Below are 27574 nucleotides of genomic sequence, written 5' to 3' on the forward strand. Positions count from 1 at the left end.
TACTTTACCTCACAAACAATTAGAACCATTATTAGAAACTTTACTAAAAAACATTTTCGATCTGCTCCGAAATGCAGGCAATAGACTGTTCGCTACAGAAATAAAAAAAATTCCTTAATTATAATAGCCAAACTAGAGCTCTATCTTATTTCCAAAATAATATCCAAAAAAAAAAATAATTTCATAATTGAATATACATTTTAAATTTTATCTTAAAAAGCATTTGCTCAAATAAAAGTTACAAAAAATTATAAAAGTTCTCTCATATTCCACATAATTGAAAAAAAAGTTTCAATTTGCAACTTAAAGTGCTAAAGTAATAAAAATATTTGCATGCTATATTGAGCATATCACATACTATATAAATATCTCATACGACCCGAAATAGCAGTCAGTCGTCGCATCGTCTATCAACTTAATTGTCATTTGAATCGTCACTCATGCTGTCAGTTTGACAAACTCTCATTCACTGTGGCGCAGCGCTCACAAACCAAACGATCAACTGGCAATATTTGAATATATCTGCTGCCTGTCAGCTATCATCAGTGTCGTCTCTGCCAGCCAACATAACTGCATTTTAATTACTTACGGTGAAATTTCACATTAAATGCAGACACTCGGCGCCAGCAACATCGTCGCAATCACAATTCCATCATCATCTGCAACAGTTTACCGCTCTTGCCTGTGGTTTGTGTAAATGCGCCATTGGCGGCAATAAAATGCTGAAGTTCATTCATTTTTTTCTTTTTTTCCTTAGTTTTTGCTTCTCTCTTTTCGCTGTTGACTGGTTTGACATTCATATTTTTATTGCACCAAATTATGAACAAATTGAAATATCATTAGTCTAATAAGTTTGCATGCTTCGGTTGCAGAAAAGAAAATCTCTTTGCATTTTTTGTTGTCGTTAATTTGTATGTCATTAATGTAATTGATGAATGAATGAGAAGATGAAAGGAAAAGTGCATATTGGTTTAGTTTTATTTTCCAAAACGTAATAGGTACAGACCATAGATAATTTCTTTATTTTAGCTTTGATAGGTATGTGTCTCTGCTAAATTTATTGATGGCCTACATTTAGGCTGATTTATTAAATATGGTAAGTGAACGCTAAAAATAGGGAGCATGGTAATCAGAGTGTTAACTTAGTACTAATACGTTGTTGATAATATTAGTAAATTCCGAAGCGTTATTTTAATCACTTAAGTAAATATGGTATCGTCCAAAAACTATGAGCTCAATTCCATCAACACGCAAGGAAAAACTCACTTCCAACTTTCCAACCGTAAAACAAAAAGGTCAGTACAACCACAAGTAATTGCCAAAGTACCGTTCGAGTGAAATTAAACCCACAAAAACAATTTCACAAAACTTTCTCGCACAACAAAGTCAAAGTTAAGCGCAAGCAAACTTTATAGCACCAATTTGTGCATTGGAAATAATTTGCAAATAGTTTTTCGCGAGTTGTGTGAAATTCGACACTTGCCTAAATTCAGGCATTAAAGGCATAAATAAAAAACTTCACTGTTTTGATGTGAATATCAAAAGCAATATTATATGATGCTTGACCTAAATGAAATAGAATTTAAAACGTTATTGCTTTTGAAATGAAAATAAAATTGAAGTTTTCTACAGTTTTAAATCAGTGTTGCTGCAAAAAGTTTAAAATCAGTTTTTTTCCAAAACTTAATTTAATATTTATTAAATATATAAAAATAAAGTGTAGCATATATATGTAGCGCTAACATCAAAAGCTTTCGGTTGAAAAGCAGAGTTAGTCAAGGTCAGATTTGTCGAAGGAGGTGGGAGTCTATAAATAAGAGATACTACCATGTCGGTTTAATTAAAATCATTGAGTGTCTATGGATTTCAAGTATAGCGCAATTAGGCAAAATGTGATTTACGATTATTGAAATGGATAGAATGACAGAAAGGACAGACTTTCAAATATATAGGTCCGTTCAAGGAGATTTGTTTTCTTACTTAGACGTCTTCCTAGGAACACTTTCTCGTCCATGGTTCGTCAAACGTATGGAGAATCTCCTGTCATGAGAGTCGACCGTCAGTAGATACTTGCTCACTCATTGGAAACACCAAATTTCGAGCAAACTTGTTGTTGAACATTTTTCATGGTAAAAATGGCTATTTTGGCGTCGTAAACAAAGGGCTGCCAAACACACACTAATTGATATATGGAGATCAAACTTCAAACCAAAATAAAAAAAAGGTCGTAGCAATCTAGAAAATTATTTTTCTATCGATTCGGTTTGCGCTCGAAGTCTAAATGGACCAGACAGAGTCAAAATTGTTTGGATGGTATATTTAGGTATGAATATGGAATCATTTTTATCGATTATCTTCAAAAAATTTACATAGTGTTCATATTATTATTGGAACATTCGGACAAAGAAATGCCACAACATTAAAAGAACAAAAAAAATATTTTTCTTCAGTACAATGCAGTGTCTCACAAAACTACTAGAATGATAGCAGCAATTTTGTAGTATTGATACTCAAAGCAGCATATATAAACACAAATTTCATTAACGCTGTAAGTATTGAAATTTTAAATTGTGTGAATCGACCGAAAATATTAATTGTGTTGAAATTATGTTTATTGTGATTCATCCTATTAGACTGAGTTAACTGCTTGAACTAACTTGCTTAAACTCCAAATCACACTGGCAAATTGATGAATTCTAGCACCAAAGAGTCTGTTGCTATGGTTACGTGCTTTGTTAAGCATCTTTGAACTATCTTTTTATAACTGAAAATTATCTCAATCTGCTCACAATTCTCTGTATACCACACCCTATTTCACAATTTACAATTCCACTGCGCACACGTGTTCACCGCCCACCTGGTGTCAGACATTTTCGTAATGAAAATGTTTTTCCAATTTTCATTTAGTGCACGACATCTTATTAAAATTTCACCATTACTTATAACACACCCGAAGCAACAACCAACAGTCGAAGAAAACAGTAGAATGCGAAATAAGTTGAGAAAAGCAAACGTAATAAGAGAAAAAAAAAGAAAAAAAAAACAAAACGAAATGAAACGTGCAAACCCAATTGTGATTAACACGTCTATATGAAGGCAAAGATCGCAACTGCTGTGAAATAAATGTAATTGTGTGTCTTTCAAGCGCATACAGACAAACAAAAACAACACCATGAATATTAAAGAAAAAATTATAATAAAACAAAAGTAAAAGTAAAAGAGAAATATTGCGCACGCCACCATAATGCAATAAACTCATAAATAACAGCGAAGTTGTCGTGCACGCACACATACGCATTTGTGAATTTATAATGAAATGAAAACACACATTAAAGCCTGCACACATACACATGTACAAATATAGCGTTGCCAACTGTGCAAACATGTATGCACTCGTACACCTTTACGACTCATTCACACATATTCAAATATTTATTACGCTCCACACACATGCTTACTGAATGCGAGCCATGCGTCAACAGTGCGTATACGTAACCTGCATAATATATGTTACTGCTATCTGCGAGCATGCTTGCAACATTCGTTGGAATTATGGCCTACTTTGATAATTCGTCGCGCACACTTTTCTTGCTTTTTTGCCAAGCCACATGCTGCATATGATTTCTTTTAGCCTTTGTTGTTGTTGTTGCTCTTATTGCTCTCGTGGTCTTTTGTTTTTATTAAGTTCCTTATTTTCGCCTCTTTACGCTACATTTTGCTGGCAATTTTTTTTGTAATATATATTGCAGCACTAACAGCGGAAAGCCAACACAAATAAGCTGGTAAAGCAAGTACAACAATAACGAAAACCGGAATAAACGTACATAAAAGTGAAATGCAACAAAATCTTGACTACATTAAAAATTCACAAAATGTCACAGATCACAGGGCGCATAAATATTGATAAATTTAAATATCAGGGTTGTCCTTTACTGATTGTTTGCTGAGTATCAAGGTATTTTTTTATTAAATCATTGCGATCGTTTGTAATAATTTTTTACTATAAATAAAATTATAAAGAAAAAGTTGGAGCTTATGGAAAATTTTATAAAAAATTTGTCTATTGTAAATAAAATTGAAAGTAAATATTTGTTTCAAAAATTTTTTGAATTAATAGTCTAATAATTATATCTAGGGAATATAAAATGAGCCATGTTTAAATTTGGTCAGTACCTATATATGCTATTTATAAAAATGAGATAAGTTTTGATCAAACATCCAAAACAAAAAAGAGATGAAGTTAAAGTTGTTTCGTATTTCATATTTCTATATACTATTTTTTCTGAAAATTTCCTTTCTCGTAAATTCGTATCGTATATATCGTATTGTTGTTATTATCATAAAAAGAAACAGCAACCTAATGTGGATATTTGCTTATACAACATATTTATATATATATGTATATGTGCTATATATAATTTTGTTTTTATTTAAGCTGTCAATGTTTTTGCTTCACACACAAATTTCGGCCATTTTTAAGCATTCCACATTGGTGTTTGTCTGGCATTCCCCATCGCATATTTTCACTGCATATCCCTTAGAGATATGACTGACAATTAGCATGCTAGTGCCAATTTTTTATTGGCTTGTGAGCAATTGAAATGTCATACGCGATAACGTAGGTCAATTTTTAAAAAACATTGTAAAAGTAATTTCGGAAAAATTTTTGTGGCAAATTGTTTTATTTAATAACTAGGTATTTTAAATTCTCCGATTATTTATTACAAGAACACAAAATTTTACTGTTTTTATACAATTTTTCAAACCTTCGGGAATTTTTTCATGCCAGTTTTTGTTTTTTTAGGATATGGTTTAATTAAATTTTAACGGTTTCATTATTTATTTTCTATACAAATAATTTTGCATTTAAAACTAAAAATTATACAATATATAAATTTCACTTAAGCTAAAAATATATAAATTATTTGTAGGATTAATTAAAAATAAAGTAAGCAAGCAAAATAAAATCATTAAATGTTTAAAAATCAATTATAAGGGTATGTGACTCTGACACCTAATACTAAATAAAATTTAGCCTACATTTAGGATTCAATGAATTTCGAATTGAAAATTTGTATAAATGAAAAAATCTGTAATTATATATGTTAAAGTCTTTAAAAAATTAAAATAATATGAAAAAAGTATTTGTATATACATATATATAATTACATATTATTTTTATACCCTGAACAGGGTATATAACATTCGTCGTTATAAGACCACTACTGCATTTAGCTGCCATAAAATCGATCAAAATCAAGTTATTGCATGAAATACTTTTTTATCTGAGACATTAACTTAACGAAATTTGGCATAGATTATTGCACAAGACAGCGCTTCAATCTCCAAACGATTTGTTGAGGTCGGCTAATATAAACTGACCAATCTAAACCAAGTTCTTGTATGGAAAACTTTTTTATTTGACAAAATATCTTCACAAAATTTGGCTTAGCTTATTTTCCAGCGCAATGCTACAACCTTGAAATAAATTGTGCAGATCAGACCACTATATCATATATCTGCCATACAAACTGACCAAGTCTTTGTATTGAAAAGTTTCTTTTTGAAATTATATCGTCACAAATTTGGCACCGATTATTGTCCACAACCACGAAACAATCTTTGGGCAAATTGTTCAAATTGGACCATATAGTGGCCGAACAAACTGACTCATCAAAATTCAGATAATAATATTTTATAATCCTTTATGCTATATAAAATGCGACGCTGCCGAAGTTAACTTTTTTTTCTAGCTTTTTTTCACTCTACTTTCTACTAACTTTAATTAATTTCATTTTGTTTTATAGTAGTTTTTTTTATTTAAAAAAAATACGAAATTTAAATAATATTTCCGTGAAGCTTTAAGCTTGTATATAAAGATATTAAATTTCTAAATACACTGTTTGGCAACTGTGTAAGCCTGTGCATTAGTGTGAGTGCTAATGCATTGACCGAAATTCATGCAGGCAGCATCATTTATACTCGTTACGGCAAGTTAAGCGCGCACCGCAAGCCAAAAAGCCAAAGAAAAAGTCGTTCTGTATTACTTTTTTGACACATTACGTCCACAAACATACATAAATACATGCATATGTTGGCAAAATTATTGCACGGAACGAAATAAATCATTTACGAGCACGCGCACAAGTGAAGTAAATATAAACGATGAGAAGAAACGTGGCATTGCATATGCACTGGCAAACAACGCTAGAAAAACTAAATAAATTTGTGTATATAAATATATTTTATATAAATTATATGTATGTATATATATGTGTGCTTGCGTTTGCTCTGGTGTGTTTTCTTGCATAAAAAAATTTAGAAGTCAACAGAGCGTCCAAAAAGTCATTGGCCTCGCAAATAATACTAAACATTTATGCATTTGCGTATAAAAGTGGAAATGAAAATAAAATAAAATTTTATCATAAATATGTGCAGAGATTGCCTATAAAGCTGTGCTTGCCAACTCGCAAATAACCACATAAAAACTCCAAATGAAAGTGCGACTTGTTTCGCTGAAATCTTCTTATAATGCCTAAAATATATATTTATATGCACATATAAATGTGTTTGTGTGTGTGTGTATGCCAGCAGTCATAACTTGCATTACATATATGAAGTCGTATATTTTTTCCACTCATGCACTTCGTATTTAGATCTGCCTCTCTTCCGCGCTTTCGCGTTCGCATTCAAAAATTCATTGCAAGCTGCTCAGCGGGGCGTATACGCAATAATAATTGTAATAATGATAATAAAAGTCATACACACATACATATATTAATATATTAGTGTGTGTGTGTACGTATTTTGTTGTTGCTGGTTTTGCATGAAAATATTTGCTACTTGCACTCACACTAGCAAACCAGAGAGGTTAAGTTCTGTGTGTGTGTGTGTGGCATTTTGAGCGGCAGTTGGAGGGCAGCGTGTGCACAAAGGTTGAGGGGTGGATTTATGACTTGCTACCGCTGCTTGTGTACGCAGATTTCCTTTTGCTTTTTCTTTTCTTTTTTCAACTTGCCCCACTCAAGTTGTATCTATGCAGTTAGTACTATTATAGGTGTATGTGCGCTTGTGATTCTTTGTTGCGGTTTCAGTTTGCATTCACCGCCGATGTTGTTGACAGTTTGTAGTGCTCTTGACTTGCAATAAAAATACTTTACTGTTAATTTTAGTGTTGTACATATGTAAGTTGCGGAATTAGGTTAAACAAGTACGTCAATGCATGCGTGTATGTGTTAAAGAACTCTTTAAGATATGTTCAACACCATTACTTATTTGTACAACTAATATAATACATGAAAATTTCTGCACACACACAGACACGCATGTGTTTATGTAGTTGTACTCATTGCTCTATGCAGCGTAGCTTACACTTGCCAAGTTATTAGTCGAGTGAAGTGGCGAAATGAGTATAGAAGTTAAGTAGTAAAGTTAGCTTGACATGTGAAAAGTATGCAGTACTTTAGAAAATCTGAGGAGTTTTGCTTTCAAACTATGCGAGTATATTTATACAGGTAAAACAAAAGGCTAAATTTATCACACTTCCATATTTGTAATACTTTTCATTTATGCACTTCTCTTTGTATGTCATGCAATATGTCTCAAGAGTTCAGTACAGCGTCTGTAAGTTAACTAATTAGTATGGTTTTATAAAACAGCTGCAATGTAATAGAAATTTGCTTTACGAACTGCTGTTTTTATTTTTTGTTTTTAAAGTTAATTAATAAATTCTTTGCCTACTAGAATAATATTCTTTCTAGTTTAGTATAGGATAGTACAACTAAATAAATGGATAACTAAAAACAAATTGCGGAGAGAATCGGAAAATAATTTTCGAAATATATCGAGATAGCCCGAAGGTAGTTCTTTGTTTGGCTAGAATAATTTTCTTTCTAGGTTAGTAAACTATAGTACAGTATCATAAAATAATCGAAATCTAAAAAAAAAAATTTCGATAACATATCGAATATATTTTTTTTATATTTTATCAGTATCGGTAGCATACTTTAAATATTACCAATTGATGTAAAGCGATTGTGGTTAATGAATCATCGATTTATATCTCTTTTAATTCAAACCGCAAATTATTTTTGATGCGAAAACTAAAAGTAACATAAATTAAAAATTTAAAAAAATATCTTCATGAAACTCGGTAACAAAAATATCGATTATTAACTAAGAACTAAAAGATCGACAAAATTTGTTTTCGAAAATTATCAATAACTAAGTTAAAAATTGACAATGTTATTGCAATTGTATGCAAAGCAACTAGGGTTAATGTGTCTTCGACACAACATATCGTTTCTAATTCAAAACAGTAATTATTTTTCAAAAATAAGCAAAAGCTAAAAATAACTAAAATTTTAAAATTTTCAACAAATTTTGATTAAATTCAATATAGAAAATTATCGAAAAGTAACTATGAACAAAAAAATCGTTAGAATTTGTTCTCGGAAATTATCGATAACTAAGTTAAGAATGAATTGTGGTTATTGTTTCATCGATACAATATACGCATCTCTTTTGATTCAAACCACAAATTATTTTTGAAAAATGAACGAAAACTAACAATGACAAAAATTAAAAAAATTTTAAAAATTTTGATGAAACTCAGTATTGAAATTTATCGATAAGTAACTACGAACCAAAATATCGATGGCATTTGTTTTCGAAAATTATCGATAAATAGCTAAGATTTAAAAATATTATTGCATCAGCTTTATGTAATTTCAACACTAAAAATATAACTAGCCATAGAAGTAGTAAAAGCAGTTATCAATTCATTGACAACATTTTTTGCACTAAAATCTTAGTGTGCCTGGAAATGTTTCACACGCCTTTAATTTTTACGAATTTCGCGAGAATATAATGTTTAGCAGCACAAAAATCAAATATTATTAAAAAATGAAAATATGTAAAATCTTGTCTGTAGTAGTTATCACAAAGGAGCCACCATTCGAACCATTCTTCTAACACATATACATACATACACAACGGAAGAATAAGCTTAATGAAATTAGGTTAATAGTGATTTTGTGTGCACTTACTGTTGACCCACTTCGATCGGCGAAATCTCTATTTCCTTTTCAATGGCTTTCCTTACATTTTATGCACAATCTCGTATTAACTTCTGTGCAACATTTTACTGCATCCTTTTCAACAGCGAACACTTGCCCTCAAGGGCCTTTGTAAGCCACAAATACAAATATACTTATATATACGTACATAGAAATTCAGAGTTTCTTTGGTTTCTTTTTCGAACTGAAAATATGTTATTGGCGCAATTCTCTTACCATCAGCAACAGCGCTACGCTTTATATTCAACCATGTCCTTTGTTGCTGCCACAACAGAGCGCCCGCACACTGCCACGATGCGTTGCATCATATTTCACTGACCAACATGAATTTTTAATATTCAAAACAAAGCGCGAAGAAAATGTGAAAATTGTTGCCCTTAACGAATCGTGAGCAATGAGGTGCGCTACATTGGCGCTTCCAGCAATCGTGCAGCTCGAATACCGCGCACACAAACTATCCTTCAGCGCGTTGAGTGTTAAGCGCTGTTTCAATTGTTGTTGTTGCTTCTCTTGTTGCTATTGGCGTGTCGCTGGCAAGTGCAGCAATTTGATTCAATTTAAACAATTCATTGTTTCACCTCCTTTTGTGTTGTTGTTGCAACCAAAAAAACTCAATTGCGAATTGCTTGCGGCTAACGCGCTCACTAATGTTGGCAAAAACTAAAACAACAAGTTGGAAGAACAACAAAGAAACAGGAGAACCAACAAAAGCTTTGGTGGCAGCGCAACATTTATGGTATTAGTTTAATAGCATTTCCATGGCTGCAAGTGGCAGGCGGTGGCGAATAGGTGAAACAAAATTTCTGCGCCAAAGTTGAGCAAATGAATAAATGAAGCGTTTTTAATGGAACTTTTCAGCAGATAGCGCATAGCTTAGCGCGGCACATGATGCCACCAGAACGTACTAAGTTGCAGCATCACTCCCATTTTCAGCAATCAGCACACGAAAATCTGCAAAATCTGATAAAAATAAATGAGTCAAGTTAAGTTGGCATGGCAAAGCTGCTGCGCTCGCTCCTGCTCCTGTTGTCCTCCCTCTTGTTGTTGCCATCACTTTCGCTACTGCTGCTGACAATCAATGAAATGCATCGGCGCTGGTAGCATGTGGACGTAACGGTTATATTTGTGTTTAGTTGGCAAAATGGTAATTATACTCGAATACAAAATGAACGTGTGCTAACTACTAACTATATATGTGTGTGTGAAATGGTCGAAATGGTTGAGATTGGCTTTTGAAATGTTGTCAGTAATGATCATTAGGCATTTAATGACCCAAAGGCATATAAAGGTCATTATCGAAAGAAAACAGCTTTCGAGTTAAGTTGATAAGTTGAAAATGTGCTTAAGCGAACTTATACATATGTACGTTGACATATGTATATGTTCATACACACCAAGGTTTCGTAGGTATTAAAGCCGCAAGGCATTCGCATCAGAATAGGAATACGAGATAAGCTTAAGTAGACGGCGAAGATAATACAATATTAAGAATAGGGTAAAAGTGAAACAAAAAGTTGTGTGGATAGGTTAAGGTTAAGGTTGGGGTTGAGGTAAAGGTTAAGGTTAAGGTTAAGTTTGGGGTTGAGGTAAAGGTTAAGGTTAAGGTTAAGGTTAAGGTTAAGTTTGGGGTTGAGGTAAAGGTTAAGGTTAAGGTTAAGGTTAAGGTTAAGGTTGAGATTAAAGTTGAGGTTAAGGTTAAGGTGAAGGTTAAGGTTAAGGTTAAGGTTAAGGTTAAGGTTAAGGTTAAGGTTAAGGTTAAGGTTAAGGTTAAGGTTAAGGTTAAAGTTAAGGTTAAGGTTAAGGTTAAGGTTAAGGTTAAGGTTGAGGTTAAGGTTAAAGTTATGGTTAAGGTTAAGGTTAAGGTTGAGGTAAAGGTTAATGTTAAGGTTAAGGTTAAGGTTGAAGTTAAGGGTGAGGTTAAGGTTAAGGTTAAGATTAAGGTTGAGGTTAAGGTTAAGGTTAAGGTTAAGGCTAGTGTTAAATTTAAGGGTGAGGTTAAGGTTAAGGTTAAGGTTAAAGCTAAGGTTAAATTTAAGGTTAAGGTGAACATTTTGTGTTAATATGGCGTTGTTGAAATTGTATATTTATTTTTATCATAAAATACTCAGTGGTTTAATCAAAAACAGACTTTGATTTAATATATTTGGAAGCAAGAAAATTTACCCAAGCTGTGGAACGTAGTTTTGCTATTAAACTTAAGACCTTAACTACCTTAAACTTCTTAAACTCAACATCTTCCATCACTTATTTCTTTTTGTGCTTATTTACATTATTTACTTACAACTACTGTGGAAAATTTTTGCTTTGATTCAACTTCTGTTAAACTTTAATTTTTAGTTTTCTATATATTTATTTACTTTTTATTTTGCATTGAATTTGTTGATCTGTGTTTAACTAGCAGCACGTGCGTGCTTTTAGCAGCATAAAAGAGGATCATTGAATACACTCACGTATGCACGTGCGCCACCTCCACTATCGCAATCACCACCTCTCAAACCAGTAAACACACATAAAAATCCCTACAAATACATAGGTACAACGAGAAACCGGGCACTTATGCAGGATTGCACTTAAAAGTGCATAAAACGTACAAAGACGATTTCAGAATGTACGCGAACATATCTTTATATGTACGGAGTGTGTGCATACAGATATGAATATGTTTCCTAGGACAATATGCTTCAGTATCTATGTAGACATTGGTCTGGTTAAGTAAATGACAAGGTATAGATTTGCTGAATTTTGCTGTCTTATTTTTGCCCAAAATAAAAATTTTTAATTGAAAATTGTTTAACAATATCAACTTCATCAATTGTTTTAAAATTTAAGGGTACATTTATACATATTTTAAAAATACACAGTAAAATTATTAAAGAAAAGAATTAAATATATTTTGAGTTACAAGCGATATCCGACGATGAAAAAGGTCCTCCTTTGCTGCAGTGACTCTGGGTTTCTCCGTGGATGAAACCTAACAAAAATTCTCACTAGAAGATATTCTTCGTACAATGTTCCACGGTCGAAACGAATTTAAAAAAAAAAATTGAATTTTACCCAACATTTTGGCAATTCTTTGCCTGTCATAATTCGCTTTTTTATCAGAAAAATGGTAGTCACTGTAGCGAGTTCAAAAATTCTATTTTGAGAAAAACGAGTTTAAAGATAAACTATTCAGCTGAATGATGAAACTGAGCGGTTACATTTTAGTAGGCTACAATTCAAAACTATTTGAGACTTTGATTTTAAAATTTTAACCTAATAAAATATGAAAAAACAATTTTTTTTTTAATTTCACACTAGTTGAAACTTTAACATATGGATAACGAACTGAGAAGGTTTAAGCAGTTTTAAAATTGAAAATATTTTGCAGAAGTGTTGTCAGCCGTTATATAATATAGCAATAATAATAGTAATTTAAGAAGTTTTATTATATAATATTTCAATAATATTCACCCGTATTTAGAACTAAAAATAGTTCTTAACTTGAAACTAATTATTACAATATTGTAGTATCCCAAACTGTTTTCAACAAGATGTTTACTCGTATATTGTCAGCATAATATGGTTATGCTTGAAAAATAGTGGAAATTGTGCCAGTCAAAATCAAGTCCTCAAATAATTTTAGAAAAGGGTGTACGTGCGTACAAGTAAAGTATATATACCTACACACTCATATACATATTTACATTTGTATTGCGCATTACGTTACGTGAAAGTTCCGCAAACGAGCTTGTCCCACATGTGAAATTGCATGACAGCCAGCTGATAAAGTTGAAGAAAAGAGAGTAGTAAATAAAAAATTGACAGCTGTCAGCGTTTGGGGAATGTTGCGTACAATGTTGTCGCAATAAGGACGGTGGCGCACATGTTTACAGCACTTACATTTATATAGTTGTATGTATGTAAATTTATCCATATACATAATACAACATGCAAATCGAATGTGCAGTGATGTGACAGGAAATGAAATGTTTTCACGTGTAAGGCAAAACTAAGAAGGCTATGTTTAATATGTGTGAGATATACAGACGCCTGACGTGTACTTATACATATATACTCCTACATATTTCCATAAGTTTGTATGTCAAAATGTGTACATATGTACCAGTAAAGATTTATGTGTTTGACAGTTGCCTCGTATATTTCCATATTCAACAAATTGTGCAACAAAGTTACCCACTACTCGCCCCACAAACTGCTCATATTACTTGCACTCGCTGTATGCACCTGCTACGCTGCTGCTACTCCCCTCCAAAATACATTGCTGCTTCCTGTTTGTACACGATACAGCCCACACTGCCGTGCTTACCAAGCAGTTCGGCGCTTTCTTTGCAAAGTTCGCTGCAATCGCTGTCGGCGTCGTCTATTTAACTATGCTTCGGCACTGTCGTTGATGTTACGTTTTGTTTCTAGCTTTTGCCGAAAAGTCTTTGCAAATTTTCATGCAAATATATAAGTAATGAATATTCCTTACGATACTCCTTACTACCTTTACAGTTAAATAATGTATGGCTGTGTGCATGTAGATTGAGTTGTGTAAGAGTTTGTCATCGACGGATAAACTTTCAATATTATTCTATTTTTACAAGTGCAAGAAGCTAATTTTATGAAAATGCTCAAAACTTTCGCTTATAATGGAGTTTAGAAGTGACAAAATTTCTAATTTGTGACACAGAAAGTTCTATGCAAATATACCTACATATAGTTAATTTAATAACATTTTTAGGTAAACATAATATTTTGCTGAACTTTATAGGTTATAAGTTGAGTAAGAAAGTGACAGTCTTTTTACAATTTTACGGATTTACATATAAATTTACTTGAGTACATACCTAAGATGTGAGTTTTTGGTAAGGAAGTCAAAGAAAGCAAGTGAGGCTACTTTTTGGATTGAACTTAAATAATACCCTTATACAAACCATCTGACAATAACATAAGGACATCTGTGAAGGAAAAAAAGAACTAATATTTTGGAATTCGAGAACAAAAATAAATATTAATTATCGAAAAACATTGACCTCTTAATTTATGTTTGACGTACGGGAATAAAAAGAAGTCATTCGGTGCCAAGTCAAGACTATACGGTGGATGACTCAACAAATCATCGTGGTAAAAAGTGATCCATCTTCGGCGGTAGGTTTTCCTGATTTCTTGAAAGATAACTGTTAAACAAATGGTTGTTTACGACTCATAATTTACTGTTCTTCTACGTTGATCTAGTGATATAGTTGCGACTGGTTCAGTTTTTCCAAAAAAAAATAATGGCAACTATTTGCTTGGAAGTGCTTCGTGTGCGAACAATTTTTGTGGGATTCGGCTCATCTGGCAACGGCCATACAGTCGACTACTGTTTACTTTCACGTAAATCCACGATTCGTCAACTGTTACGATATCATAGACGTGTTTCGAAGCACCGCTCCGAGCATATATCGCGACCGATCGGCACTAGACTTTTTCTGCGCGATCGACAAGTTGTGTGGAGTTCAAATAATAAAACATTTAACCAGAGGAAATAAACTGGTTATATTCTCGTGTCTCTATACCCATCAATTCTCTGTTTCTAAAGTTTTTTAATCAAACAGCTACCCATAATTCAAAACTAAATTTCAGAGAGCTTTCGGCTTAACATTACCTGCTTTGGGTGGCCACTTTAGAAAGATGTTTTCTATAAATTTAGGTTTTGGTTCGAAGTTTAAACTTAATAAGTTCTATAAATTATTATACATACTTCTTGGTTTCATTTTAACACTTTTCGCTTATTCCCAGCTCCCTACTCCATCCAATCTAACATAAGTACATAAATGGGTAGTGGCAAATGCAATTTCGAAAACAAACAATCGCACTTCATTCGCCGCATAATTGGAAGTGGTGACAGACTCCACCGCTAAAATTGATGCAACGGTTTATTTGTTTATCTGTATACTTATATTTGCAGTTATAGAGATGACATGCATATGTATCTGCATATATATTTATTTGTCTGGTGGCAAGTGCATTGATATGTAAGCGTATTTGTTGTATTAGCATTGCCTTAATTTGTATTGTGGTCAAATGCTATCAACACATCCCACATTTCATACCAAAAATTGTACAATTGTACGTAAGTGTATGTATGTGTGCTTGTGTGACGGCAGAACAATCAGATTTAGCTTGTGCCCTCAGCTCACGTCGCGCGGCGCATTGATTATTCTGCTTTGCATACCGAAATCACAGGCTTAGAAGCAAATTATACATTGCCAAAAGGTGGCAACGCGTGATGGTGCAATTCCCACGTCGTTGTATTTGTTAGTTGCTGTTATAAATGGATTTGCTCGTCTGCTTTTACATTTCTATTTTTTGCTGCCCTTTCGGCATATGTATGTATTGTCACATATTTAACGCGCTGCTTTGATGTATAAATCTAATTGTATGGTTAGCTTAATTTGTTTTTAATGGCAACGTAATTTTTTGTTAATTAAAATACTATTTAATTACTTTGGCATCTGACAAGGAAATAAATGTTCCGCATTTCTGGTGATAACTGTTTGACAACGGCGTGAAAGTGGAGCGATGTAATTCGTTGTAATGATAACACGCCGGATTTTTTATGATCTCAAAAGAGAGTAGTATGCCCTCTAAAATAGAAACTATTTAAAATATGTTTACTCTTTTGACTTTTTTCAAACGGATGACATATACCCTCAATAAAATATAATACTTACGGTTGCCTGGCTCAAATTGTTGCTACTAACGTTCCTATATGTTAGCTTAAGTTAGAGCACTGATCCTTATATACTCGGAGTCGTTTTTGTAAACAAATTTCGAATCAATTTTACAATTTTTTTATGATAATACACTTAAAACTTGTTTTATGCTTTTTTGTTTCGGACATATATGTTATACCTAGTTGTCCAATTTTCTTTATTTTCACTTACAATGTTAAGCTCTCACCTTTTTAAATAAAGTTAGGATACCGGAAAATAAAATACAATAACTAAATAATTGGTTGTATGGCAGATATGTGTTATAGTTGTTCGATCTGTCCGATTCCGGCAAATAATCAATAGAATATCAAAATTCATCTATGTATTAAATTTCATTCGGATATCTCAAAAACTGACGAAGAAATTTTTATAATCCCTAAAAGATAAACTTCGCCTTAAAAATCACTAGCACGAAACCGGTTTTAGACCCATATTATTTTAGGCAAAATGGTTCGGAATGAACCGTAGAATATTTTCCGCATACGCGATTTTTCCGTTTTTTAACACCCTGTAAATCAACCCGTTCTATTATATACACTTAGTGCTTGATGATCCTGTAGTGATAAGTATTGGTTCCACATGAGACCTATCCGGCAGAAGTCTGCCAAAGTATTTGTATTAGAGAAGTGACTACACTGTGGTGCTGTCACAGTGATGGTTTCTGAACAACTCTTCATCTTAGGCCCAATCGTTCTAACATTGGCCTCCAAGCTCTTCCCAAATCAAATAATCACTAATTAATAAATTTCAATTATTTTACATTCCGATTTTCTTCCCTTAATTCAAGGACATGTTCAGCTGTCATTTTGAATGTACGTTAGAATACCAATTAGCTATTTTAAATATATTTCTTTCTAATATATTAGTAACAATAGTTCCTTTTATTCACTTGGATAGAGCTTCTTATGACAGTCCCTACCACAGAAGTCCGATACAGGTAACCGGAATTGAGCCTGATTTGTATTCAACCCCAGACTGTTGCCTAAGCAGCAATTTCCAAATCGATTTGGAAATCAGTTATGTGTTGTAGTTACAGTTACAGTGGGAGCTGATTAATTCAATGACAGTGACAGTGAATGTCAATGGGCCTTCAATGCTGCTGTAAGCCAATGGTGATTAAAACGAAGTTAAATAGGCCCTTTAATAATTAATTTGCATCAGTTGTGAATCAAATTTCAGGAATCAATTTTAGAGAGCGACTCATTGCAATTGAACGTTATAGCTCATTAAATAGCTTTTAAGACAAAAAGTTAAAAGTTTGTTGAGAGTTCTACTGAAAATGTTAGACCATACATTTGGGCATTTTTTGTCGGATTTCAAACTAACTACTACTCTGTGAATAAACTGCTTTAATCTTATCTAATTTATAAAAGTTTGGTTGTTTTCTGGATTAATGTTGCTAAAAAAAATTAACTGCTACAGGTTTCAAACTCGCCAAACATTTATCAATGTGCAGCCAGCTATTTTCACCAACCGACATGGTTCGCAACTGTGACAGTTTATTAGCTGCTCTTCTCAACTGCTACAAATATAGTTATGCACAGTCAATACTCGTGCTGCAGCAGCATTGTGTAATCGCTGCTTGGGGCATGATAATAAAGTGCAAACTCAACAAAGTTACAGTCAGCGTTCCCCGCGGGGTGCCTGCAGAATCAGGGGGTCACACATTGCTGGCATGCCAATGTTTTGCTTGCACTTGACCACATCGAATGTGACAGTCGGTTGAAGTGCCACAATCGGGTCATTATTCAAATAAATCCCTGCAACAGCAGCGGTGGCATTCATTTATTACGCTATCGCATTCATACAAACCGATATAAACACAAATACAAAGATAAATACAAATATTTACATGTAGGTATACATACAGACACACACACATACACGTGACATACAAACTTCAACTGATTTTTGCATTGCACATTTTAAATTGGCACACCAAAATTTCGTAACATTCCAAACACCAATAAATTTGCCCGCCATTGTTGTTGAAGCTATGTGTGTATGTGCGGCACACGCGCTTTTAAGCTTTTCCGCTTTGTTTTTGGGGGTTTAATTTTTGAATTTAATTTATGTAGCTGGTGTTTTTATTTGATTTCGTAGGCAAAATCCCATTACCCGAAATTAATTGCTTCATTTGGTGCCATTTTCGGGTAAACATTTTATCGCATTTTAATATATGTTGCAGGCGTCGCTGTCGCCACTACCACCGTTGCCATCTCACTGCAATGCCATTTTAATTAAATATTCTCTGTGAAAATAATGCTCATTGCGTCAATTTAATAACCGTTGGACAATTAGTCAGACATTGAAATTATTTATTGCAATTTTCAAATGAATGAAGCAAATTCAGATTTGTATCATTATTTTTGTTTTTTTGTGCAAAGAAATCGCATTACCAAAATGATTAACAATCGGTGGAGCGTGAGTTTAATTAAAGAATAATAATAATTGCGAATATGAATATGAGTACGAATTGCATTTAATTAATTACAGAAATTATCACCGAATTGAAAATATAAATTCTGTGCACAGGCTAATATGGTATGATGACCTACGCGATGTGATTGAAGCAGTCAGTAGAGCAGGACGAGGAACCGGCTCTAAATTTATACCTTACTGGCCAAAAGTGCGATCCGCTTGGCTACCGAACCACTTCAAGAAATACGCAAATCGCTAAAGACGATTTAAAATGAAATTTCCGAAATGGCTGACAGACGGATCAGGGGGATTGGAATGCCTTAGCGGAATGGAAGATCGATAGGTCATGAGCAAGGAAGCGGAAAAAAACACGCAACGCTTCTACACACAGGGTCTCGAAAAGATTTCGACACGTTTGTTTGTCGACTCCCAGATGCCTTACTGGTATCACATGAGAGTCGTATGGGCATTATTAAGAATGTAGAAAGTGTAGGAAAGTAGGCACGAGTTAGATGCTTGAACACCTCCTCTGCTTCTATCTGGCCTTATCTAGAACTCGGTTTAGATATCTAGGAGTTTAGTAATTCAAGGAATGATATGAAGTAACAGAATAAAGTATCAAGTCGCTATTAAACTTCGCAAAAAGCATTGACGTTATACATGATCGTTATTGTTGAACACCGCCTCAGTAATTTAAACTCCTAAGTTAACAACATTTCGTCGAGCTGCTCTGTTAATATTCACCTTAAAAATGTCTTATCCGAACTGCAGATAAATCTCAATGGGCGCTTTTCTGTCTCAATTTAGAAATATAAATTTTTATTTTTGAAAACCCGCAATGGATCAATAGTTACGTCTGTTTGAAAATTTCAGAATCACATGTTTGTTTTTGAAAGGAATCAATCGAATGTATAGGGTGCTCAAGGAGCCTTAACCTATCTCGTTTAGTTCAATTGTTTCATAATAACTAACTTTATTTAAAATTATAAGCTAATGAATGAATAATGTAGTTAACTTAATTTTTTTACTAATTCCTTTTTTCTTTGCAATCTTTTTAGATAAGAGCTGGTTACAAAATGATAGCAAAGGAACCACTATCAAATATCTGGATTATGACATATTACTACTGAAAGCATTGATTCCATAGGTATGTAAAAACTATAAAATTATGAAAATTTTACAATACATTTAGAATTATTGCTTCATAAGCCATAAACGGTTAGACTTGTCAAAAATCTCTATAACTAAAATATTACCTAATTTGGTTTCAGATGACAGACGACTTATGATATTAATGACAACTACGAAAGCCAGAAAATAGTTATTTTAAAAAAGTAGAATTCGCACAAAAAAGTACGCTTCATTATTGGCAGCAAATAATATTTGACGATTGACAGATGACAGCTGAGCGATGATAGTTGACAACTGACAGATGACAGCTGAGCGATGATAGCTGAGCGATGACAGTTGACAACTTACAGATGACAGTTGACACAATTTGTAAAAAAAATGTAAAAATTAAAAAAAAAAAATCACCACTTAACATAAAGGTCATTATGAATAGATGATATTTAAGAAAAATAGCACAAATTTTGTATAAAAAACTCATTACTTGTCTTCCCTATCATATAGCAAGAATGTAATTATTTCAGAAAAAAGTAATCACACTCAAATCGCCGAGCATCGGCTCAACCATTCGCGTGTGTGTGTGTAAGTAAGTTTAACTGGCAATGTTAATAGGTCAAAGGGCAGCTGATAAAAACTACTAAAGCATTAACAATATTTGCGTACAAATTGAACGAATTTTTGCTGTGCGCACTCTGCCCATACAAACACATATTATATATGCGTATGTGCTTAAACAATTTTTACTTCACTTATTTCACAGTGTGTGCATACACGATTGTTGTATTTAAAATTCAGAATTTCATGGTTATTTTCATATTTACCCTTCTTGACGGCATGCCAGCGCGCAGCTGCCTTGAATGCCATAAAAACGCGCACACACGCACAAACAGACACATACGTTAGCATAGCGCGCATGCCAACACATGGAATTGAACAAATATTCCTCTTCCTGTTTTTGAGCTTTCTTTAAATTTTTCCCATCACTTCCGCTTTAAGCGCTGCAACAACGCTCACCATTGAGTGGCGCACCTGGCGACCATCCGCATGCTCAACCATACCATACGTCCGACCAACAGGCTGTGGCATAATCCTGCTTTTGGAATAATATGCAAGACGAACAAGACGAAGGAAAAGCAGAAGAAGTATCAACAATAGGGGCTGAAGCTGCATGTGCAATTTTTCTTGTGGAAATCCTGATTTTTTAATACACTTTTGGTGGCCTTTTGGGTTTTTAATGCCAGTTGCAGCATAGTTTCGGACACATTTTTTTCACGCTCTCCTCTTTTGGCTTTGCCCTTTCGACTTATCCGCCTCAGCAGTCAGTGGTCACAGTATTGCTGTTGTCCAGTAAAGCGGATAAGCAGGTGAATAGGCAGAAAGCTGGCCGGGTTGTGTGCAAAGTCAAGCTCTATAGACGTATTTACATACAAGGTGGTTGAAATATTGATTTCCATTTTGTTTAAGAATATTTATACCCATAACAGAGTGTATTAAGTTTGCCAGAAAGGAGACCTTTGGCCCTTTGGTGGTTTGACCCTTACATCCCATAACTACAGCACAAAAAATTCTACGTGTTAGGAAGTTTTTACTTTAAGTAAAAGTATTATTAACTCGAGGTTTCGCTAAATGTTTGTCCTTTTATTCTATAATTGTACTAATTCTGTTGAGACCAAATTCAGTAACCATTTGCAGACGAAAGAGAGCAACATACTTTACATAGCTTTACGTCCGAAGTAAGAAAACCACGATCTAGAAACTAGATCTTCAGTATCTGTATTTTAATTTTTAAAAGATGAAAAAAAAAACTGTATAAAAATGGTGATCCATTTGGTCGTCCAATGAAATACCGGTTATTGTGCCGCTGGCTGACCTTTTCAAGGATATCGAAATCGGGCACGTCATCTATTTCACAGCTTGTAATACTTGAGATCTAAGGGAAAAGGTTTAGCAAATGTATCTAAAAATTATTGTAACATAAATATTATAAGGTCGCAATAGTTCCCAGCGTTGGGTACACAAAAAATTCTAAATTCATTCAAAACGTCTCAGGCAGCTCAACATAGCAATTTGTTCAGCAAATTTAGTCGCTGTAGGTGTGCATCTTAGCTAAGCCGTGCTTCGAATCTACAATCCACTGAATTATAGTTAATCACTAAAGCCACACCCACTAATTTAATTTTAGCATCAACGATTAATGCAACGGCAAAAAATACTTAAGGGGAATTTTATGTCCTTATCGCAGTAAGAAGCAAATTTCTTGAGAACCACCCATTACAGTGCGGCATTCGGCCACCATGCAGGAAGTATAAACCTTGTTTTGTGGCTTTGAATGGGCATAATGTTGGCTTTTGTGATTATAGTATTGCGCCTTTGTGCAAATGTTAGTACGACTACAAAGCATAGTCGATTCTTGCGCCAACTGCTGTTGCTGTCGCTGCACATACATACGTATGTTTATTGTTGTTTGCTTGCGTTCATTTTCATTTTCATTTTTACTACACCCATTTCTAGTAGTAATTTTTATCGCCATTGAGAGTGCAGGCCATTCCGGCCATTGCATTGCTTCGGTCGCACTTAAGGCTTCAGCTACAGCTGAGTGCTCCCATAAAGCTACCAACAACTTTCACCGTTGCTTCCTGCAACTTAGTACCATGCTTTGCCATTATTATGTTGCACCACTCCACCTTTCCCTTTTCCAAAACTCCTGTCTTCATAAGGCTTGCATTTGTTGGCTGTTTGTTTGCCGTTGCAACCATGTTGGATAATTTGTTTATACAAAATTTTCTTTCAAGTTGCTTTGTGCAAAATTTTCATGGCAATGGTTAGTGAAAGATATGAGATTTTCCCATTTTTTTAACGCACACATTTTTACAAAGTTTATATGGCTATGAATTTGTATTTGTATGACCCTTTGAAATATGCCTTCGTTGTTGTTGTTTTACTATGATAGCAAGTTTGTGTTGGTGCTAAATATATATATATATATACTAAATAGGTAGGTAAACCTTATACTAAATATATATATATATATATATTTGTGGTGGCAAGTTGTAGGGAATTGTGTAGAATGTGCGCTGCTGGCTGTTGGTGCTGCCACGTGATTTGCATATAAAGATTAAAGTTCATTTTTCAGATTTCCAATCTTGTCCAAAATTTGGTTGCGGATTAATTTTATAAGCTTACCATAAGTTATGGCATGTTGCATTGGTGCATGTAGTGCTAAAATCATAATTTAACCAAAAGATATGCGAGAGAAATGGAGCTTTGAAGCTCAAAATGCGCTTTTAAAGCGGAGTACTTGCAAATTGAAAAGTTTTCGTACTTTTAAAAATTATTATTGATTTGTAATATAAATTATTGTATTATTATATTAATATAATTATTATAAAGAAAATTTTCTTTTACTAGGTTAGGCCAGATTAGGTTATGTTAGATAACTATTTCCCTAAGATTGTGGGGATCACACTTACACTGCTATTTTCAGTCCTTTATGAAACCAGATAAAAACTCCTGCGCTTGAATATCAGCTAACGATAAAGCACCTTGAACATATCTCAAATCTGATTAGGTGCTTTATTTTTATTTTCGCTGGATGACTAAAATTATGATATTTAAGGTGTTTTAGCTTTGATCTGGTAAAGGCGGGACATTTGAGAAGGAAGTGTTGAGTCGATTCTATCCAGTTAGAACTTCTGCTCACTAGACCTCTTACGCGCAGTGGTCAAGAAGCCTAAAACTAGAGTTGATGGATGGTACAGCGTACTCACCTACCGGGGAGGGTTGGTGCAGAATTAAAAGGCAAGCTTTGATCCATCGGTAAAAAAAGCGAAGCGAGTCCTTCCCTTTCATACCTCCATCGTAGGCATGTGAGCAGAGAAATCATCAAATGCAAGTGTTTTGGTATGAAATGAAAGTGTGCAAAGGTTTAGAGTGCCCAGACTTGCAGTCAGCTAAGTACACGGCAATCCTTTCCGTCTATGTCTACCTGTGCTATATGCAGCAAGGCATTGAGCGTCGTAGTTGGTGTGATTGTGTGTTATCTATTACTTAGTGCAGGCGGTTTTAGTGCCCATTGAAGTTTAAAAGTTGAGACAGCATTATTTCAAGTACTATTAGGTCAAGGCTCAAAAATTAATGAATTGGGTTTCTGAATAATCTCCGAAACTTGAATAATAAGCTTAACCCTTAGCTAAATCCGCTTTGAAAGCAGGTTGTCTTAGAGATACTCACAGCACTAGCTAATGTAATTGAGATTGGTAAACAAAAATTTGCTAATACGATAAAGAAGATGACCTAATATATTTTTCATTTCAACCGAAATGTTGATTTTCTAAAGAAATTAGAAATGCCCCTTCCTCGCAGCGACATCTTCATTTAGCAAAATCTTTTGCTGTTGCGCTGCCATTCAAGAGCAACATGAGCTTTCTCTAGGTTATATCCTGGACGAAGTCTCACTTGGTAGAAAATACTTTAGGTAACTGAAGATTAAATTCGATTTAATTTTCAACATTTGTATTGGTTTTTTCTATTCTTGGTTGACACTGCACGGCTGTTAAGGTGAATTTATTCGACCACTAAGTCTTCTTATTTCACATCAAGCCATTCAGATGAGCTATTCTGGGTGTCAACTAGCCGAGGGACATAATTTGAAATTCTCGATACTACGTTATCGGCTACATTAGGAGTAGCATTAGCAATCAGCTAAAAAATAGTTGATTCTACACTTTGGCGAGTAGAACAATGTAGCAAACTTCGCAAATGCTCCACAGATAGCTATTTGATTTTAGAAATTCAAAGCTTCAGAAGTTTCTCTTCCGTTCATTAGCTTATTCTCACAAATATATATATATATTTTTGAGGCATTTCTCGCATTATGAGTATTTATTAAAGGCTTCTGTAGATTTCAAATAGTATTTTCCAGTCCAATGCACCCTAGCCTACATGGCTTGACTTTCAATGAAGACATACAATACATTTTCTGCCTTCAATCGCCTAAAAGCAATTTAATAACGAATAAAATATTCACAAACTCCACTCTCGCTTATATAAACTCAACACAGCACAAATATTTTATACCGTAATAACTCACTTGACCTAGGCGTACGCCTGTAATTGTACATTCTGAACTCCCACTAATAGCTTTGGCATAGCAAACTAGCACTTGAAATTTTATTTCACTACCCAATAAAGGATACAACTTATGCACTTGGTAATTGCCTACAAGCCTTCACTTTTGACCTGACAGTCGAAAATACTCTGAGTGCTACTATTGTCACGTTCGCGCTTTTATCGATATTCGGCTAATTAAAAGTTTGACTTAATGCAGCAAATTCAAAGACACGATTGGCAGCAAAGCAAAAGTTTAAAAAGCTCGCGACTGAAGTGGTGTGCTTCGAGTAAGCGGTAGAAACGTCTCCAGAAAGAAGTGGAAAAATACGCCGCTTGTCCGTGAGGAGACAGAAGGAAATGAATTATATTGAATGTTAAAACTTTTGTATATAAAATGCCGTTACACTAACCGTTTTCGCTGCGCAGTCGCTCACAGTTTAGCGCATAAGTTTAAAACACAAGTACTCCTTTCATATTTTCGTGAAGGAATTCACTTGTCGCACCATTAAAAATGTAACAACCCAACATTAAGTTCCATTTAATGAGCGTATCTGTGCGATGGGTCGAGAACGCGGTTGGCATATCAAAGTATTGAGCGATGTACCTACAAGTAGAAGCGTGCCTTTAGCATTTGTGCCACATAAATATGGACAAATGTGTATGTAATTGGGAATTCGTTTTAAGTTGACTACTGAACGGTGAATGGCATAGCAAATTTGCAATACACATACACATATGTATATATAATATATAGGTATAATATAAAACCGTGGCATCAGGGGCACCTGAGCAAAGGTAATAAGGAAGTTGCGAGGCATTTCAGTGCGGAAGTCTGGTATTTATGCAAAAACTCTGTGAGTGAGTGGATAAGTGCAATTTATTTATTTTCATTTCAATATCGATTCTTTGAGTGGAAGAGAAAAGTTATGTAAATTGTGATTTCAGCAACTAATTAGATTAATTTGAGTGCAACGGCGTGTATACGCCACAATTATTAGCAATTTTCCTTGCAATTGAACCATAATCTTGCAAATAGTGCGGATGGAGTGAAGGATAAGTGTTTAACAACTACTGAAACTATAGCAAACAATACAGAAATTTTACTATTTTGAAATTCTAACGCAATTAACACACTTTTTTATACTCTCGCAACATGTTGTAACATAGTCAAAAAGCTTACTTACTAATAAACAAATATTACAAACCACTAAAGATATATCAGCACAACTTGCTGAGAACAAGTATTTCCAGCTCTTCCTACTACACTGTGAAAATGGATAAAATCAGATGATAACAAGAGGCGGTTATGTTGAAAACTAAAAACAGTGCGATTATTCACTAACTAAAAATGTCAGAAACGAGATGTCACAGGCAAGATGATGATTATAGGTTCAAAAGTAATCAGTTTAAAAATTCGACAATGGGCGTGGTAGCGTCCAAATTTAGGTAAAATCCCATACTTCAGGAAGGATTCAATTCAATTTGTGAAAATGGGCGAAATAAAAATACAACCACGCCTACATTTCTTGATTCCTTATGACTCTTACACTTTACAGTATATAAATTAAACTGCATTGAACTTATCGGAATAAAACTTTTGAGATATAGTGAATAAAGGTAGCTCACGACTAAAAATTCTCGAAATCAGACCATAACTTTTCAAGTCATCAGATACCGAATATGTGGGCCTCGGTGCGGAAAATATCGTTAAATCTGTGAGATATATATTTTTGTGTAAATTCAAAGATAATCTTTTTTATACCCTTACATCATGTTGCTACAGAATATAATAGTTTTTATCACCTAAAACTAATCAAAATATTTTTAGAATTATATATATATAAATGATCAGATTGACGCGACGAATTGAAATCCGAGCGACTGTCTGTCCGTCCGTTTGTATGTTTTTGCAAAGCGACGTTCTTTGAAAAACCTATAAAGTGCCATTACTAACATAAGCACTAAATTAAAATACATAAATGTAATTTGGCAGATGTGATCGTAGTAACGAGGAATACCTGTTGTCTAAAAATTTGTTTAAAGTAAAACAGTAGGCGTGTCCCCGCCCCTTAAATGGCTTAAGGTACATATCTTCCGATTCGCGGAACATAACTCAACAAAACTAGCTTAAAATTAGTCTCTTTAGCATTCTTTTCTACGCTATGAAAATGGGTAAAAGCAGGTTATAACCACGCCCACTGCCAATATAACGGTTAAGTTGAAAACTACTAAAAGTGTAATAACTAATTAAATACATGAGTCACAAGCATTAAATTACACAACCATGATGGTAGGGAAGGGATTTATAAGAGCAGTTGTAAAATTTGGACAATGGACATGGCACCGCCCGCCTATGTCTCAAAAACTACTCGACTAATTTCAACCAAATTTGGTGATTTCAACCATATGGGTCGAGGTCGAATTATATCTTTTCAAGGACCCAAGCGCCAAATATCTGGACATCAGTGCATTTAACTGATTTTTTTACAATCATATCGGTCAATCTGTGAGGTTTAGTATTGAAATTTAGAGATAATATTTTTGGGATGACAGCATGCCCTTGTTCCAAAAATGAGTAAAATCGGGTCAATATTTATACCTAATATATATGGTATATTTTCAACCAATACGTTATCGGTCAATACGTAAAAAATCTTAATGAAATTCAAAAAGAATTTCTAATCCTCTATATCTTTTCGCCTGTAATGTTTAATAATGAATGCAATATTTTCTGCTTTTAATTAAAATATGTACGAAAATCCATAGATCATTTAGCTTTGCGAGAGTATTAAATGATCTAACCTGAACCTCATCTTTCCTTACTTGTTTTATATTAATAAGATGCCCTTGGTCAAAATGAGTAAAATCTGGGCAATAAGCACTTCTCCTACTTCATATATCCAATATAAGAATTTCTTACTTCCGGTTGGCCTAATACCGTGAGTATTGACCTTAAACCTTAACCAAACTAAGTAAATATGTAATATTGGACAATGCCAAAATTGATTTATTTCGATAAAATAAAAAAATCTTCGGTCGATGCAAATCGCGAATAATAACTCGAAAGATTAATGAAAGATTAAATTTGTTTAAGCT

At 33.9% G+C, this 27574-nt stretch overlaps 1 protein-coding gene across 12 annotated transcripts in view; it reads left to right on the forward strand.

Moving 5' to 3' along the window:
- Nucleotides 1-27574, forward strand: part of Liprin-gamma (liprin protein kazrin) — a 207188-nt gene that overhangs the window by 112611 nt on the left and 67003 nt on the right. For all 12 annotated transcript variants that reach the window (XM_070108855.1, XM_070108856.1, XM_070108854.1 and 9 more), the window contains one exon: nucleotides 19300-19388. The gene's annotated coding sequence lies outside the window, so the exon portion shown is untranslated. The remainder of the gene's footprint in view (nucleotides 1-19299; nucleotides 19389-27574) is intronic.

Source organism: Bactrocera oleae, chromosome 4 (genome assembly GCF_042242935.1).
Source record: "Bactrocera oleae isolate idBacOlea1 chromosome 4, idBacOlea1, whole genome shotgun sequence".
Lineage (NCBI taxonomy): Eukaryota > Metazoa > Arthropoda > Insecta > Diptera > Tephritidae > Bactrocera > Bactrocera oleae.